The following is an 11,870-nucleotide window of genomic DNA, read 5'->3' as shown; positions in this document are numbered from 1 at the left end:
CTCACCAGCAGTCCCAAAATCCTGCGGCGGGGGTCGTGGGTAGCTGGCGGGTGTCAGGCAACCCTGCGCTCCCGCTACCCCGGCGCTGATCCAGCCGGATGAGGCCTGTGGTCCTACTCGAGAATTTCTCTTAATAGTGCATGCCTTCCTGTATATTTCTCTTAATTGTCCATGCCTTAGTGATTTTATTTAGACAGGCAAAATTCGTATTTCAATGACTGGGGAAACACTCAGGAGACAGTGTTGAGTATTGTGGAGGTACTGTGGGGGTACAGCTGTCATTTTAAATAATGGATTCTTGTGGAATTTTTGCCTTAATTTAGAGCAGGTTCTTTTACAGATAATAATTTCTTGACTCATGATGATTTTGCTTATTTATAAATAACAAATGCAGCTTAAAATATTTTTGGCCCTTCTGCCTAGTTTTGCTTCCAAGTCTTCCTGTTTTCCTTCTCATTTTCCCACCACACACTTTCTGCTTCATTTTTTACATTCCCACTAGTAAATTCATCTTGTCTTCTGACTTTAACTATCACCAAATCTACAGAATTAATCTCCTGTTATCTACTAAACAAATAGCATAATGAAAAGGAACTCATTAGCTGCTCACCATAAAATTCATTCTTTTTAATGTGATTATTTGAAACTTTGTTAATAGTATGCTAGAATAATCTTTTATTTTAAAATCAAATAATGACTGAAATTGCCTTGCAGTGTTGCCATTTAAATGAATAATCAGATGAGCATTGTGTGACTCATGAATAAGTCATCTCCATCAGCAAGCAGAATAGAATGGCAGAGTGATGAGGGAAAAGTAGAGGAGCACAAATTTCTTCAGTTAGCATAAATAGTCCGATGAGGAGTAAATGCTGAGGTGAACACCTATTCTAGCTTTGGGACAACTGGATTAACTCTGAAGGCAAAAATCAACTTACCTGCTCTAGTAATGTATCTAGAGGCTGGAGAGACACTTTCCCAAATTATTAATGTGTTTAAGGGAAAAGAAAACGTCCATGAATGAAATGTGTTTATAGCAACTATACAGGAAACGGAGTACCAAAGCATACACTTGTGTTTCTCTGGACTTGTATCTTAGCGATTCTCACACTAAGACTCACCCTTGCATTCACCTTACAATTGCTTCCTAATATTTTCTACTCTTCCCTGAGGTCTTCTTCAGCTGTAATTGTAACCTTAAGAAATTAGTAAGCCAAATGCTACTTTCTACTAAAGAAGTATGTCTTAACCTGTGTGTCACGACCATCAGAAAACACATATTTCTGATGGTCTTAGATCCTTCAACTGTAAATTTATTTTTGTTGCTACTTTATAATTGTAATTTTACTACTAAATGGTGTAACAATTTGCAATACCATTGGAAATGTGTTTACCCATGATCACAACCCATAGGCTGAGAATCTCTATAAAGGACTAAGGACTATAGGAGGTAAATAGATGCTGTAGTTGGATTTATTATTATTATATTATATTATTATTATTTATTATTATTATTATTTTGGTTTTTCAAGACAGGATTTCTCTGTATAGCACTGGCTGTCCTGGAACGCACTTTGTAGACCAGGCTGGCCTCCAACTCAGAAATCCGCCTGCCTCTGCCTCCCAAGTGCTGGGATTAAAGGCATGCACCACCATGTCTGGCTATTATTATTATTTTTAAGTTTGGAATTCAGCAATAATTTAATGTGATTTTCAAAAGTCTCAGATAACTACTTAGACATATCAACAATATGCCTTATATTTATTATTTTTGTTTTCCAGAATCACTTAATTCCAATCTTCATCCTTACAAACATCTCTCCACAAATCATTCCAAATTCTTTTAAAGGAAGAATTTTGGTGTGTGATATAAATGAATACTGCAGTCATCTTTCAAACAAACAAACAAACAAAAATATTTTGCACTGACATTTCTCCTGTAATTTTTCTGTATTTTTTTTCTCTTCTAGATTACAGGGATTTTGTTATGACTTATTTTAGTATCCCAGTTTCAAGATAGCTGTACTGGCTAGTTTTGTGTCAACTTGACACAGGCTGGAGTTATCACAGAAAAAGTAGCTTCAGTTGAGGAAATGCCTCCATGAGATCCAACTGTAAGGCATTTTCTCAATCAGTGATCAAGGGGGAAAGGCCCCTTGTGGGTGGTACCATCTCTGTCTGGGCTGATAGCCTTGGGTTCTATAAGAGAGCAGGCTGAGCAAGCTAGGGGGAGCAAGCCAGTAAAGAACATTCCTCCATGGCTTCTGCATCAGCTCCTGCTTTCTGACCTGCTTGAGTTACAGTCCTGACTTTCTTTGGTGATGAACAGCAGTATGGAAGTGTAAGCTGAATAAACCCTTTCCTCCCCAACTTGCTTCTTGGTCAGATTGTTTGTGCAGGAATAGAAACCCTGACTAAGACAATAGTCAATAGCTGCAAGCTTAACACTGGATTCAGAGTAGACCCTCTAACTTCATTTCATTGTTCCAATTCATTACATCTCACAGATGATTTACTCTTGCCCTTTAATTTTCTATAGTATCCTCTGCATTGTGCCGCTACTTCATCATTAATTACCTGTGGGACAGGATAGAGATTTAATTTCCACAATAGTATTTTCTCCCTAAACTCTCAGGTTTTAATGTACCTGAAGTCTCTTGTTTTGTGTGTTCCAATCACATTTACCTCTCTCATGATGAACACATTATGTGGAAATAAGAAGATATGGGTTAACATCCACTGCAAGGATTCACTGTTTTGTGTACCCTGAATGGAGAATACACTCACTTTGCTATCCTGGTATAGAATAGAAAGATGGGGAAATTAAGGGTGTGTCCAAAAGCAAGATCCTTTTACTCCCCTGGATGCAATTTGAATCTTACTGGCTGAAGGTCAAACATTTCAACATAACTAATCAAACATTTGCAAGAGCACCTGCAAAGAAATGTACCCTGTTTCATTAAAAATATTTCAAGCAAAACTATTAAGGTAGTGAACACAGGCTAGTGATTTGACTCAATGAAAAAAAGATGGTTGCCCCCAAGCCTGATGAACAGAGTTCAAACTCTAGGACCTATATTCTTCAATGGGGACAAATGAACACTAAAGTTCCTCTGGCTTCTATATGTGTACTTTGCCATGAATATGAAAACACCTATACACATAAACAAACACACATACATATTCATACACAAATAACTAAGTAAATATAATTTAAAAAGCATCCTTAATATAAAACACATGCCATAAAACAGTGTGCTTTTCCTGTATGTTATCAACACATCTTTCTCAATTGTAAACCTATAAGATTCCCTTTATAAATCATTTTATACACTTGTAACCTTATAACTAGGTGATTTTTACTCAATTTAAAAAGTTTACTCCAAAATTAAATTTATAAGCTTGTAGGTTATATGCACCGAATCACATGGACGTTGAGTTCACAGAATTTCTTATGAAAGTATTGCTAAGCTATTTGAACATGTTTCATTCCGAATCCCACATTTGAAGCTGCTCCTTTGAGTATGCGTTCTCATTTGCTTCATAAACTCCCTCACTCAAGAAGAAACTGACTTCTCTTTCTCCATGAATGGGTCACAGTCTCAGTTGAACTTGAGGGAAAATCTTCCAAGGCTTCGGAAATAAGAAGAAATGTGTTAACATTATCTGTGGGAAAGTTGCAATTTTTTGTGGGCCCTGAGCTGAAAATGCACTCATTATGTCCTGCTGGTATGCAATAGACAGACAGGGAAAAATGAGAAAACCAAGAGCTCTCTCTCTTCCCAAGCATGCAGGCAGCCATATGGAGTCATGCTTCTGCACCTGGTGACTGTACACTTACATTGTGTTGCAGAATCTGTAGATATTTGTTTAAAAGTGATTTCATATAAATTCAGTCCAAAACAAGTACATTGATGTGCCGTCCATAGAAAATCTCTGGCCTAAGGAAAGGAGACATAAGGTTTTACACCCAACCAGCTTTATGGTTGTGGGTATGCTATTCATCTTTTTTTCTGTCTTTATTTTCATAGTTATGAAAATAAAGAAAATTTCCTGTAGTGATTTTTCAGTTACTGAGCCTCTCTCAAGCTTTATATGTGGAGTATATGTTTTTTGTTTTTATATCTAGCCTGTTAATATTTCCTAGCACTCCTAGAGCCTCCAGGCTTTCATCCATAGATTTTCTATCCCTTCAAGAACAAAAATTAGAAAAGCTCCTTTCCATCCATTCAGAATTCCTCTGTCCTTTAACATTATATTGTGTGTAAAGTTCAGCCAAAAAAACAAAACAAAACAAAACAAAACAAAACAAAACAAAACAAAACAAAACAAAACAAAACCCACAGCATGAACTTACTTTTGTTCCTAGCCATGTCTAATACCTCACTTGCTAGGCACGTGAACTTATATCTCAAAGTTCTACTTGATGCTCTGTCTAAAGCTTGTTGGAATGATTTACCCATCTCTTTAGCGCATCACTTATATCATCTGTATTGAAAAGTTTACTTCTACTTAATTGTATTGTCAAAAAAGTTCTTTTTGAGAATCCACATGGTGGTTCGTCATCACCTCTAGCTCCAATATAGGAATTAAATGCCATCTTTTGGTCTTCATACACACCCGAATATAAGCTTCACACATATGCACTCATATTAATATATACATAAAATAAATAAATATTTTAAATATATACTTTGTGAAAAAATACAGGTGGTCTAGAACACAGGAAAAAACTTATGAAAGCAAAATCAATACAAGATAAAAAACGTAGAATTATTTCAAAACTAATATATGAGAACCAGAAATGTGTAATCAACATTCTGTAACTTTTATAAATCAATGAAGAAAATTCAGGCTTTGTAGTTAGAAGCAAGGTCTGTATGCTACCAGCTAGGTGTGTATTCATGAGAAAACTCCCTCTGATGGACTATAATCTGTAATGATAATCTAAAAAAATATTCTCTCAGGATGATCATGTCAGGGTTTTTTATTACAGCAACTAGAAATAGACTATGATACAAATCAGTACTGATAATTAGGATTAATGCTATGGTTTCCCTGCTTGTGTAGCTTTTGGGTACTTAGAACTGTCATGCTTAAGGAATAGGGGAAGATTTAGAACTTTAGGCTAGAAAAGATCATGTGTATTATAGAAAGATCTTAATGGGCTGTTGTTATGGAAACTTGTAAGAAAAGAATGCTTAGAGAAATACTAACAGGGGCTGCCCAGCTCATGAGATTTCAAAGAGAAGAAAGGGCCACCATGAACAGTGGTACTAATGTTTGCTTATGTAATATTTGCCCAAGATGTTTTCCCAAAGCTTCATTCTTTCCATGCCCTGAGAACCTGGGTGAGGATAAATTGAGGGATAATGGACTAATTGGTTTAATAGAGGAAACTTCAATGTGGCCTGTTATGAGTCTGATGTTGCCCGAGTGATGAACATAGTTGGAGAGAATATTCTTGAACCACATTGTGAGACTAGGAAAGTCTCTGCTCAGCATACAGTGACTGATGCAGTTATGGTATGGTCCAATGGTCCAAGAGCAGGCTACATCTTGTGCATCCAGCCAAACTTGGCAATGTGATAGGTGCCATCCATGTGGTATTGATTTTAAATTCACAAAAGAATCACAAAAGTAGCAAAATGGAGAGGGATATGAAGAGGACCTGAGGCTAGGCACCATGTGACAAGGCCACAGTCTCTGTAGAGCTTTCCAGAGAGACCACTGCAAAGGTTGTAATGGATACCTTTAAATACCAGAATTGCCAGAATCCAGGGATGTCTACCAATGAGAGTTGCAGGCGTAGAGTAGCTGACCTGATGGGCAGTCTGTGTGCCTGAGGTGGCAGGGTCAGAAGGGTTGGATAGCAAACTATTTGAAGCTTAGGAGTTACATTATAAACTCTAGTTTCCAGACATAGACCTGCAGGATTTAGTAATTTTTCTGTTAGATTTTTATTTTTTGGTTCTAAATTCCTATGTTGTAATCCTTCTAATCATTTTGAACTGGAAATGTTTATTATATGTCAATATAGGTTGAAAATATCATCTTTTCAAGGTTAAAATGAAGTTTATTACGGTTTTGTTTTGTTTTTGTTTTTTGATTTTTGGTTTTTAAAGTAAAACTGTTTGTAAAACAGCTATTTTATCCCCATGGCAGAGTGACCCCTGAAAGATGCACATATCCCTTCTTAAGGCCTTAACAAGATTTTTTTTTGTACTTTTCTCTTTTTTAAAAATTCATATTTAAAAATTATACAATTCACAAATCAAAACAATACAACATAAAGAATCACATAGCATGGGCAACATATCTGACAAGCTCCTTTTCCACTCTAAAAAATAAAAACAATAGAGAAGTGTTAAAGCGGCTGGCTCTGGTCAGCTTAGTGCACCCACATGGCTCACGCCACAGTTCTCTCCCAGACCCTGCTTGTTTCAGCAGCAGAGGCCTGGGTCTCCATGGTTTCCATGGATGTTGTGGGTCCTCCCCCTCCCACCAAGGGTCCCAACTACGTGGAATGTGCCAAGGAAAGAGGGCACCAGAGATAAGCCATTCCTTGGGTACCCCTGTTGGGGCTACTCTACCTACTTGGTGGGGCCACAGTGATATAGAATACAGTCATGACGTTGGGGCATCTTCCAATTTCACCACTTTTGCACGCAAAAAAAGAAAAAAAAGAGGGAAAAGTAAAAATAAATAAATAGTGTTTCTGGAAAGAAAAAAATTTATTTTTGTGTTTAAACATCATTCCCCACACTTTTGAAAATGACCATCCCCAGTCTGTCCCCCTCCCCCAAACTTCCCCTGTGAGACAGATCCTTTTTTTTTTTTTTCNTTTTTTTTAGGTATTTTCCTCATTTACATTTCCAATGCTATCCCAAAAGTCCCCCATACCCACCCACTCCCCCTTTTTGGCCCTGGTGTTCCCCTGTACTGGGGCATATAAAGTTGGCAAGTCCAATGGCTCTCTCTTTTCAGTGATGGCCTACTAGGCCATCTTTTGATACATATGCAGCTAGAGACAAGAGCTCCGGGGTACTGATTAGTTCATAATGTTGTTCCACCTATAGGGTTGCAGATCCCTTTACCTCCTTGGGTACTTTCTCTAGCTCCTCCATTGGGGGCCCTGTGATCCATCCAATAGCTGACTGTGAGCATCCACTTCTGTGTTTGCTAGGCCCCGGCATTGTCTCACAAGAAACAGCTATATCTGGGTCCTTTCAGCAAAATCTTGCTAGTGTATGCAATGGTGTCAGCCTTTGGAAGCTGATCATGGGATGGATCCCTGGATATGGCAATCACTAGATGGTCCATCCTTTTGACACAGCTCCAAATTTTGTCTCTGTAACTCCTTCCATGGGTGTTTTGTTCCCAATTCTAAGAAGGGGCAAAGTGTCCACACTTTGGTCTTCGTTCTTCTTGAGTTTCATGCGTTTAGCAAATTGTATCTTGTATCTAACTAAGGGAAGGGTGGTTGTCATTTGTCTGCTCTTTCAGTCCTGGGTCTAGTGTTCACTGAATTGTGAGACAGGCTAAAGATCAAAGCCACACCCCATCCTTTATGAGATGAGTTTGTTCAGTTCAATTTCACATTTAAATTTCATTGTCATTGGAACAAATTTTNAATTAACTAGATAATTTTAAAATAGAATCAAAAGGGATAGCACACCTTTCATTTAAACAAAGTCTTTCCAGAATATATATATATATATATATATATATCCCCCTCCCTTTTAACTCCCCGTTTCCCCATCAGTCCACCCCTCCCCCCTCCCCCACATTGTCACTATGGAGATTGTGTCCATGGAAACAGCCATTCCAACATCTTGTGTCTTTCTTTTTCTGTGGTGTAACCAGTTTGAGTGTGATGTGAGAACATAGGAAGGAAGTGCTGGCATGGGCAGGCACAGCGCAGCGAGGGTGCAGGGCAGAGCAGAGTGGGGTGTGGTTGCACAGCGGGAGGATTCCATTCCGTTACGTGTGTCCTCCACCTTCTCATCTCCACAGTCTCACCTTAAAATCCATCTTCAAGATGAAGCAGCTCATGTTCTTCAGGAGCTGACCCTTGCAGAGATTGTGTTTCATTGCATGAAACATGGCTCAGAGGAGGTAGCTAGGCCTCAGGCCTATGTCAAGTCAGTTCTCTGTCATTGCAACCTTGTGCTTGGGGCACCTCGCCGAGAAATTCTCCTCATGCAGCAAACAATCTGCATCAATGGCACATGGGTAATGGTATCCGAAGGAGCAGCCTTTGTTGTAGCAGCCCAAAGTAGCGCCAGCCTCTTGGTAGTGGGAGCATTTCATCTCTCTGGCGATTTCCAGCACTCCCTGCAGGCCATAGAGCCTGCCACAGACCAGGTAGATTCCATTGGCCCAGAGAATATAACCCTCATGGACCCAAAATTCGTTGATGTCAAGAGGCAGAATTTAGAACTCTGATATGTCTCCCTGTCTCCACTCTCTCTTTTCCTTCTCACTGTCCCTTCTTCCATCTTTCCCTCCCTACTTCTCTGCCTCATTATTGAGTTCTCCCTCCAAAATACATTGCTTCATTAAAATATCACCTCTTCCAGATATTCAAGGAAATGAAACTCTGTGATCTCATAACGGAAGCACCAAAACTATGAACTAATGAAACATTTATTCACCTACAGAATGCCTCAGGTATTTATTTGTAATAATGCAAAGCTGATTAAGACTTAAACATTCATTTATTTAAATAAAAAATTAAATCATTCAATTTCTCTCTCTCTCGCTCTCTCTCTCTCCCTATATCTCTAGTGATCTCAATTATCAGTTAATCAGAACACTGTTATAAAGAAGAGGAAATTGTGCATACTTAAATGAAAACATGACCCTTTCACTCACATGTGATCAGCTATGCAAGCCATTGTCTGTCTGATTGCTCATCAGAATGTTAGATAACAAGGGATGGGTGGTGTGAAACATATTTAATATACTAGTTGCTCTGGAGGGACAAGGTCCATATTAAATTACCCTCTTAACACACCGATGTAAGTATTAATGTGGGACAATCAACAAATAACTAATTACTGCATTATATTATAATTAGAAATCTGAGTGGAATAAATTACACATCCCAACCAGCAGAACCAAGGATCGGTTCAAAGGAATAAACTTTGTCCAGTTGAAGATCAGTTTGAGAGTCTAAATAACTAAAAAGGATTTCTATACAATTATTTCTTCTTTACATTTTTCCATCTTCTTTCCTTATTAAAAAGAAACTTTATTTCCTTTCTTCTTTAAATAAGTACTTACTCATAAACTAAGAGGTAATAATCCAAAAATCTTAAGACAGCACAATGAAAATTTATTTATACATGTATCCATTTCATCACTGTTCACCTTAACATTTCAGATATTCTATCAACTCCATCAGGGAGTCTATCTATGTCCATGACGTTCTCTCTCTCTCTACCATGTTATAAGTGTGGTTTCCATTCTTCTTAAGGCAAATAGAAAATCCTATAAATATCTTCAAGTTTTGTGTCCCTTTACTCAACAGTGCTCTTTCTAGGTTCAGTTATTGAAGAGAAGGTACTCATTACAATGACATAGCTAGGTTCAGTTGCACTTGTTATGAGTGCCTCCATGAATCAATTGCAACTCTCTCTCTGTCTCTCTCCCTCTCTCTTTCTCAATCTCTGTCTCTGTCTTTCTGTGTGCATTCATGCACATGTGTGTGTCCAGGTGTGTGTACTTGTATGCCATGGTTTTCATGCAATGATGCAGAAGTCTGTTCTCTCTTTCACATACATGAGTCCTGGGAATTGATCTTGAGCTGCCAGGTTTGCCAGAAATCAGCCCTTCCTGCTGAGTCATTTCACTGACATTAATACATTCATTTTTTATGAAGACTCACTTTATTTTTTTCTGAGGTGTAGCATTTTGGATAGTCTCTTTCCAACTTAAAATTTTTTGTATGAACTTCTTGGCATTATTTTCATTATTGTGGAACACTTGAGAAATTTGGAAAATACTCACTTAAACTTCATGACATACAGCAAGGTGAAAGATCTGTATGTGAAAGTCCCTAGTTTACTTCACAATCCACAAAATGAAATAAAATGTTACTAGGAGATGAATTTCAGTAAATGAACTGAGGAAGTTGACACCAAGACAACTCTGATAAATTCAGTCAATGAGCAGATTTCTGTGCCTTCAGACATAATGGTCTTGGCTTATATCTTAGACTTCCCATCATGGAATTCATTCTCCTTCATGTGCTTTTGGATTACTTGAAGCTATAATTTCTTTCTAACATTCAAAATATCTGTGTATAAACAACAGAAGAGGCAAAAAGGAACACTAATTTTCAGCCTGAGTTTCCTTGACTAATGGACTCTGAAAAATAGATATAACTATCATGTTAGCACATAATGCCTTGGGCTGCTTTCCATAAAGACAGAAAGAAAAACACCATAGAATAGTTCTCTAATATAAAAAATTGTACAGTGTCATCTCTGAGACACTTTTACTCAAAATTTCTTGTAACTGCTATAAAATTGTCATTGAAAAGAATATTTTGAAGTTTTTTTCAAATGATGCAGAAAATTCCATCATTTTTCTCCAAAAATGCTGTTGATTAGTAGGCCTAAACAAACTAGAGAACATAGTCAAGAGATACAGAACTTGATTTCCTTCTCCAGTAAGTGAGACCCTTAGCCATAAGCAATCTGGTAGCTATACCAATCCCCATGATGGAATATTTTTATTACCCATTCCCTGGTAGTCTCTGCATTCTCTATTCCTCAAAAATGTAAAGAATAATTATTCTTCATGAACAAATGCTCACAGTCCTGCTTATATAGCACCGTATTTTACTAAGAAAGTAACCTTAAGTGTGCAAATCATTTTGAAAATCCCACTCATGCTTTTACCACATTGTGATGATTTCTAAAATGATACTAACAGATTTGTCTGGTATTACTTTTTGAGAAAGAGTCTTGTGTTGTCTAGAATAGGTTAGCACAGTGGCTCTCAACTGTGACCACTTTGGAAGGGTCAAATGACCATTTCACATGGGTTACCTATGACCACCAAAAAACACAGATATTTCTATTACAATTTATAACAGTAGCAGAATTACAGTTGTGAAGAGTAATAACATTATGGTAGAGGGTCACTACAACATGAGGAACTATATCAAAGGGTGGCGGCATTAGGAAGGCTGAGAACCACTGGCCTAGAGCTCACTGTATGTACCAAGGAATGACAATAAACTTGTAATCATTCTATGTGTGGGTACAAAGTGCTAGGACTATAACATGCACCACTATGCCCAGTTTATCCAGTGCTGAAACTAGAACTCAGGGCTTCATGCATGCTAGGTAAGCACTCTACCAAGAAATGTCTCAATTTGACTACAGTCACAATTTCAGCAATGTTGTAGGCACCTCCTCATCTATTTTTTTTAAATAATAGAAAAACAACAACATTGTTTTTTCTTATTGGATATTTTATTTATTTACATTTCAAATGTTATCCTCTTTCCTGGTTCCCCCTCTTGATACCCCCTATTCAATTCCCCCTCCCCTTGCTTTTATGAGAGTGCTTCCCTACCAACCTATCCACTCCTTTCTCACTGCCCTGGCATTCTCCTACACTGGGGCATCTAGCCTTCATAGGACAAAGGGTCTCTCCTCCCATCGATGCCCGACAAGGCCATCCTCTGCTACATATGTAGCTAGAGCCATGGATCCCTCCATGTGGACTCTTTAGTTGATGGTTGAGTTCCTGGGAACACCGGGAGGTCTGATTGGTTGATATGTTAGACTAACAAACTGGCTACACAAACAAGACCCAACATTTTGCTGCTTACAGGAAACTCATCTCAGAGAAAA

The 11,870-nt window shown here is 38.0% G+C and overlaps 1 long non-coding RNA gene across 1 annotated transcript in view; it reads left to right on the top strand.

The window, feature by feature from the left end:
- Positions 1-8,576: 8,576 nt before the first annotated feature.
- Positions 8,577-11,870, top strand: part of LOC110306437 — a 49,467-nt gene continuing 46,173 nt past the window's right edge. The window contains exon 1 of the long non-coding RNA XR_002379269.1: positions 8,577-8,670. This is a non-coding gene — a long non-coding RNA (uncharacterized LOC110306437). The remainder of the gene's footprint in view (positions 8,671-11,870) is intronic.

This window comes from Mus caroli, chromosome 12 (genome assembly GCF_900094665.2).
Source record: "Mus caroli chromosome 12, CAROLI_EIJ_v1.1, whole genome shotgun sequence".
Taxonomy (NCBI): Eukaryota; Metazoa; Chordata; class Mammalia; order Rodentia; family Muridae; genus Mus; species Mus caroli.
This window is presented reverse-complemented; position numbering and strand designations above follow the sequence as displayed.